We start from the raw sequence: 7,820 nt of genomic DNA on the forward strand, positions 1-7,820 counted from the left end.
GACATTCTTCTGGACAAAGGCATGGTGGCGGGGCTGAGGTAGATGCAGTTAGAGGCCAAGATCGGAGGGCAGTTGTGGGTGATTAAGCCAGGATAGGATGGCAGTTGTGGGTGATTAGGCTGGTGGTGGGGGGGGGCCATTGGGAGTGATCAGGCCAGCGGGGGTGGGGGGACAGTTGGGGGTGAACAGACCATCAGGGGGGCCAGTTGCGGGTGAGCAGGCCATCAGTGAGGATTAGTTGGGGGTGATCAGGACAGCGGACAGTGGGGGGGGGCAGTTTGGGTGAGCAGGCCAGCAGGGGGCCAGTTGGGGGGCAAGCACGCTGGCACGGGGGGCAGTTGGGGGTGATCAGGCTGGTGGGGGGGCAGTTGGGGGCGAACAGGCCAGCATGCAGAGTGGTTAGGGGCAATCAGGCAGGCAGGCAGGTGAGCGGTTAGGAGCCAGCAGTCCCGGATTGCAAGAAGGATGTCCAACTGCCAGTTTAGGCCCAATCCCTGTAAATTGGCAGTAGGACATCCTTCGAGGGATCCCAGATTAGAGAGGGTGCAGGCCAGGCTGAGGGACACCCCCTCCCATGCATGAATTTCGTGCACTGGGCCACTAGTTTGTTTTATAATGCCTCTTTCTGTATTGTGTCAAAAGAACTTTTATTTTCGATACAGCAGTGGGATTATAGAAGGTCATTGGCTTGAGAGCTCTTCCAAGTCGTTGTAGTATTAAAATGTTTGGCTGGTATCCATGGTAATAAATATTATATTCACATTGAAACCTATTTTTATGTGCACATAGACAAATAATCCAAACAGGTTTCATGCACTGCATTCGGAAAGTTATTTTTGAAATAGGCTTCAAGTAAAACTATTTTATAGGCCCACCAATACAATAAAGTGGATATGTAATCAATACATATTTTCAAAAGTTGTAGAATTTTGTATGCCCCTAACTTATTTTTAGTGTCCTGGTGTGATAAATTATAGATCATGCTGGTAATATTGCTTTACCTACCTCAGAAATTATAAAGATTTAAGTAATTAATATTTAGTTTGCATTTAAAAAACTTTGTATTGGTTTCAGAGAGAAAGGGAGAGGGTGAGAGGAATAGAAACGTCAGTGTTAAGAAAGAATCATTGACCGGCTGCCTCCTGCATGCCCCCTACTGGGGATCGAGCCTGCAATCCCAGCATGTGCCCTTGACAAGAATCGAACCCAGGACCCTTCAATCCACAGGCTGACACTCTATCCACTGAGCCAAACCAGCTAGGGCTTAATTTGCATTTTATGTTTTGTTTCCATACATCCTTTCATTCTCTGAATTTTATCTTACATGTGTAAACCAAGGATTTTCTTTTAGCTTTAAGATTTTATGATTACATGGTTGTTTATATTGAATTGTTCATTTTCCACTAATTTCAAGAAGAGTTGCTGTCCAAGTATATTTTTTTCAACTTCTACTACATGCCTTGGTGTGGTCCTAAAGTTTTTTTTATTTTGAATTATTACCAAAATATTTTGAATTTCCTGTTATGCAGATTTGGTCTCAGAGTTGCTAAAGTCAAGGAGGACCTTCTTCCTTTTGTTGGAAGGTCAGCCTTTCACTTCTCTGTTGGCTTTGTGTAATTTTTTTTTTTTTTTTACATTTTGTTTTGGTGGGCGCAGGCAGGACAGAGGGAAATGTTTTGTTCCTATAGACCAGTGGTCAATAAACTTCTGTGATGGGACTCAATAATACTTCGCAGTCTGCCTTTTAAAAAACAAAACAACCCCCCACCATGCTTGATAAATGTAAAAAGGATTCGTAGATATACAAGACAGGATTGTGAGCCAGATTTGTCCAGCAGGCTACATTTGTTGTTCTATAACAAATGCTGTAGAACATTTGTTGCTCTGGCTTCATGTAAAACCATAAACCAGATTTCTATAAAATTTGCTGGTAATTTAATTAAGATATTTCATTGTCAAGATATATTGAAACTCTGTTTGCAATGCATCCAAGAGGCTTTGTTAGGCTCTGAGGAATTAATTCATACTAACCATCCTCACAAAAAGATCATTAAACTAGAGCACCAATTTGCTCATTTAAACAGTAAAATGTTATGCAGACATTTACTGGTGATATTAGACTCTGAAGTCTAAAGTATGAAATTGAGATGAGAGGATTTCTTGGTAAAGACAGAATTCGGATTTAAGACTAATTCAAGATCTAAATCCATAGGAATGTGTGCCAAGCTAACCTGAGTAGTTGCAACAGCTCATCTTCCCCAAGACACTGCAGGAGATCATCAGTGTCCCCACCTCACCCTCAAAGGTTTGCGTATATTCTCAGCGGGATAAAGACCCCAAAGAAAGAAAACCCGGAACCCTACCAACACAGCTACCATCCTGGTGAACCTCCTGGCCTTTGTTAACAAAAAAAACCATTGAAACCTGTAAAGAATTTTGTGAGTTTATTTGAGCCAAATTGTCGACATATGCCGGGAAGCAGAACCTCAATGAATTGAGATAATGCTCCGGAGAATGCAGGGTTACATCTATATTTATACATTGAAATCAAAGAAAAGGGACGTAGGTGAGTTACATGAAATCCATTGGTGACAGATTAGGGAGGTGGGACAAAGCAAAGCGGGGAAACCTCTGGGATTGGGTGAAAAGTAAAATGATGGACATGAGCTTCTCTTACAGAGATAGATACAGGATACTTTAACGTAATTAACAGTTGACAATTAACTTGATAACAATAACAATGAAGGAATGTCCCGGTGCCATTTGTTGTGCCCTGAGGGGTCCGGGGTAAAAAGGAAGTTACAAGTTACCCAGACATCTCACAGACATCTCACAGATATGTTATCTTAGAGGCAAAAAGGCAAATGGGCTCAGGAAAGAAGATCTAAGTTGATCTTTGTCAGGGAAGATATCGGACTAGGACATGACTACCCACTATAACCTGTTTGTAGTTAAATATTTAATTTTCAAACCATCCTTTGTGGTTATTTCAGGTCTCTGAGTTTGCAAGACGGCCACACAGGCCTCCCCTGAGCTTGTCAGGTTAGCATGTGGCTCCTTCCGTTCACACCTTCCATCACTTTTTTCTCCCCCAAACTATAAGAGGAAGTTTATTTAGAAAGTCACAGAGGTAGGAAAGTGGAAAAAGCTGGGTGTGGACTCAGGAAGCAAGTCACCGAGGCAAAAGAAGGGCCTTTGGAGCTTAGGAGAAAGAGAGAGGCAAAGGAAACACACCTGGGGGAAGGGGTGGGGGAAGCATGGGCATGCTCCACAAAGAGAGTTGCCCTCGCATCACTCTTTACACACATTTTTAAAAAGTGTTTGGCCTGCCATGTGGCTCAGTGGTTGAGCGTCCACCTATGGACCAGAAGGTGAGTGTTTGATTCCTGGTCAGGGCACATGCCTGGGCTGCGGGCTTGGTCCCCTGGGTGGGGCATGTAGGAGGCAGTTGATTGATGATTCTCTCTCATCATTGATATTTCTATCTCTCTTTTCCTCTCCCTTCCTCTCTGAAATCGATATATGTATATATATATGTGTGTGTGTTTTTATTGTCATTCATGAATTGGGCAGCATCCCTTCTAGAAATTTATACCAGTGTTAACAAAAATTCCAAAGGAAATTAAAAGGGAGATATATTCATATATGATTTGTAAATCAGGGAAAAGCCCTCTTTATGAAATGAAAACATGTTCCAAATGAAAGGGATAGAACAGGGTTTATTTATTTTTTAAAATATATATTTATCAATTTCAGAGAGGAAGGGAGAGGGAGAGAGAGATAGAAACATCAATGATGAGAGAGAATCATTGACCAACTGCCTCCTGCACAACCCACACTGGGGATTGAGTCCGCAACCTGGGGATGTGCCCTGACTGGGAATCGAACCATGACCTCCTGGTTCATAAGGTCAATGCTCAACCACTGTGCCTTGTGGCCAGGAGAGCAGGGTTTATTAAGGCAAATGTAGCAAGGAGATGATAAGACACAGGTTGCTAGGATAAACATAATCATAAATTTACATCATTCATTTCTGATTGGTGGGGGTAACTGGACTTTCCAGGGTTAGCTGACCCAGTGGTAAGCAAATGAAGTTGTGAGATGAGAACAATGGGTTATATATGATTAAGCATTCATCAAGTCCTAGTGTTAGTTTCTGCCTGTAGAACAAAAAGGCTGTCTTTGATCACACAATTATAGTGCAGGGAGTATTATTAAAAAACAATGCAAGAAGTACAATTTATCAAGTAGTACAATCAGCATGGGGTGGGGGTGGGGGACTACTCAAGCTGCAGGCAGTTTTGAATCCCCAAAGGGCAAAGTTAAGCTCAATAAGCAGCTTCAGAATTCAAGCTGAAAAAAATCCAAACAATGGGCCACAAGTTATAATATTAAAGTTCTTATAAGTCCTCTCCAGGTACGTCGCTTTACAATTAATGAAACCAGCCAGCAAATTCAAATGATTCCATTAGTCTATTGCTTATGAAACTGCCACTTAAACCAGATGGTAGAAAACTTAGGTTGCAATTCTGTATATCCTATGAACTCCTCAGAGTGTTTCTAGATTGCTTAAGGTTTGAAAGCAACAAAACTTCTCAAGAGACAAATGGATAAAAACGGGAAGACTTGCTCTGACGTTCAGAGTTGGAGATGGTGACAGCATTGTGAGTCTCATCGGAAACTTCCATGCTCTTCATACTATGTGATCTCTTTATGGAAGAATTTAACTGCAACACAGCCGGTGTTAGAAAGGCAATGCTTTTGAGTACCCTTCTTATGCTAGGGTAGCCAAAGAGAAAAATAAAATAAGGATGGCACTGAAGAGATACTCTTTAAATAAAAAAAGAAGAAGAAGAAATATTTTTATTAATTTCAGAGAGGCAGGGGGAGGGACTGAGAGATAGAAACATCCATGGTGAGAGAGAATCATTGATTGGCTGCCCCATACTGGGCATCGAGCCCACAACCAGGGCACTGGAAATCAAACCATAACCTCCTGGTTCATAGGTCGATGCTCAACAACTGAGCCACATCAGCCAAGCTGAAGAGATATTCTTATTGTGCTGTTACTGTTCTCAGCTTTTACTTTGATTTTGGTGTTCATGAGTTATACCTGTCCAGAACACTCATTTTTAGTAGATATTGAAACTGTATTGGTTTGCACAGTTGAATAAGGGATTATACTTTGAAAAGTACAGCATTTACTCTTTCTGTTGTCACTCAAACTCTTGATCATTTTTGTTTTGATATGTCAACCTGTGACACTGGAAAGAGAGCTGTATAAACTTCTACCCACTTTATAAAATATATAAAATTATAAACAGGCATTAGAGCTTACTAACCTTTATTTAAACCAGGGGTGGGGAATGTCCGGGCCTCGGGCTACACAAGTCCCATGAATTCATTTAGTCTGGCCTGCCAAGGCATTAGGGGTGAGTTGACCAAATATACCATGCTAATTTTTAAACTGATAAATTTGTATGGCCTGAGAATCTATATATATAAAAGCCTAAGCGACTGAACGACCAAACAACAGAATGACCTGTCGACTGGTCGCTATGATGCACACTGACCACCAGGGGGCAGACGCTCAATGCAGGAGCTGCCCCCTGGTGGTCAGTGTGCTCCCACAGTGGAAGCGCCGCTCAGCTGACCAACAGGCACCAGATGCAGGGCTTATGGCTGGCGAGCGCCGCTGCAGTGGCTCGAATCTCTCCCAATCAGGACTGACTGGGCATGAGCCCTCAGCAGGTGCAGCATGGCAGGGATGAGCGGGAGCAGCAGGCAGAATTGGAAGGAGGTGTTGGACTGCTGGTTTTGGCCCGATCCTTGCAGGCCAGGGTGAGGGACCCCACTGGTGCACAAATCTGTGCACCGGGCCTCTAGTGATGTTATAAATATCCAAATGGCGCTTGGCAGAAAAAAGGTTCCCCACTTCTGATTTAAACAATTAATCATGCCATAAAAAAAAATGGCTTCTAGCCCTGATCAGGTAGCTATGTTGGTTAAAGCGTCATCCCAATAGGCTAAGATTGTGGGTTCCATACCTGGTCAGGGCACATAAAAGAATCAACAAATGAATGCATGAATAAGTGGGACAACAAATTGATGTTTCGCTCTCTCCCTCCTTTCCTCTATGTCTCTGAAATCAATCAATGAAAATTTCTTAAAAAGCATCACAGTCAGACTTCATTGAAAGGTGAAAATGTAGAGCAAGACAGTAGGTGGGAAATGTTTGTCACAGGAACATTTAAACGGAAATGTACTTTCCCAACTAGAAAAATTTTTCTATCTTCCCACTGGTTGCCAAGAGATTGCTGAAGCAGAAGTGCAAATGGTAGATTTTGCTCATTTTCCTTAGCAACACAATAGATGAGGAGTATGTTTATGGGCTGAAGCATTTAATTACTGTACTGCATAGTATTTTAGACAATGGAATCCTCTGCTGCAGTCTTTCTAAGGGGTTGGGCAATCATTGTGAAGAGCAGTAGTCAATATTTCTGCATTTGTAATGCTATGTGAAAAAATAGGTATTGGGAGGCTACATTTTATTTGTCTTTATACTATTGAAGGATTAACTTTTTTAATAATCTTAGTCAGGAAAACTAATCATTTGTTTGTTAGAAAACTATGAAGAATAAAGAAACTTTGGAATGTTAAAAAATAAAATTAAAGTATGCTGTTTGAGCCCTGACCAGTGTGGTTCAGTTGGTTGAGTGTCAGCTCATGCACTAAAATGTCACTGGTTCGATTCCCAGTCAGGGAACTGCCCAGGTTGCAGGCTTGATCCCCAGTTGGGGTGCATGTGGGAGGCAGTCAATCGATGTTTCTCTCCCCCTTCCTCTCTGTCTAAAATCAATTAAAAAATCAGTTTTTTAAAAGTGTGCTGTTTGAAAAATTAAATTTTAAAAGTGTGTTGTTTAGTCTCCAAATATGTTGGGATTTTCCTGTTATCTTTCTTTTATTGACTTCTAGTTTAAATTCACTATCGTGTGAGAGCTTACATTGTATGATTTCTATTCTTTTAAATTTGTTAGGATGAAAAATAAAATAATAAAGTACTTACCTGGCAGGGGAGATACCATGATCACAAAGGCGGTTTTCCCAGGGCGAGGCTCACCCATTGCACTCTGGGTGTGCTGACCCCTGCAGTTTCTCAAGTGTGGGAAACGCAACTGCATAATTTGTGTGTTGTGTGGGACTGCTTTTCTGCTCTCCTTCACAACCCCCCCAAATAAATAAATGCATAAATAAATTTGTTAAATGTGTTCTATGACCCAGAATGTGGTCTATCTTGGTGCAGGTTCCATGTGAGCTTGAGAAGAATGTGCAATCTGCTGTTTTTGGAAGAAATCGTTTATAGACACCAATTATATGCAGTTGATTGATGGTGCTATTACATTCAACTATGTTCTTACATATTTTCTACCTGGAGGATGTTTCCACTGCTGATAAAGGAGAGTTAAAGTTTTCAATTCTATTTGTTGGTTCATCTATTTCTTTTCACAGTTCTATAAATTTTGTCATATGTATTTTGATGCACTCTTTTTTAAAAATATTTTTTTTATTGATTTTGCAGAGAGGAAGGGAAAGGCATCGAGAGTTAGAAACATCGACGAGAGAGAGGGAAACATTGATCAGCTGCCTCCTGTATGCACCTTACTGGGATCGAGCCCGCAACCAAGGTACATGCCCTTGACTGGAATCGAACTTGGGACTCTTCAGTCTGTGGGCTGACACTGTAGCCACTGAGCCAAACTGGTTAGGTCTTGATGCACTCTTGTTAGGTACATACACATTAAAGATTGTTGTGTCTTCGT

General features: G+C 41.5%; 1 non-coding gene across 1 annotated transcript; it reads left to right on the plus strand.

Moving 5' to 3' along the window:
- Nucleotides 1-7,058: 7,058 nt before the first annotated feature.
- LOC129147357 (U1 spliceosomal RNA) lies at nucleotides 7,059-7,222 on the plus strand. Its single transcript, XR_008554737.1, has one exon. It is a non-coding gene; the product is annotated as a U1 spliceosomal RNA (small nuclear RNA).
- Nucleotides 7,223-7,820: the final 598 nt, after the last annotated feature.

The sequence above is a fragment of the Eptesicus fuscus genome, chromosome 2 (genome assembly GCF_027574615.1).
Source record: "Eptesicus fuscus isolate TK198812 chromosome 2, DD_ASM_mEF_20220401, whole genome shotgun sequence".
In the NCBI taxonomy this organism is placed as follows: domain Eukaryota; kingdom Metazoa; phylum Chordata; class Mammalia; order Chiroptera; family Vespertilionidae; genus Eptesicus; species Eptesicus fuscus.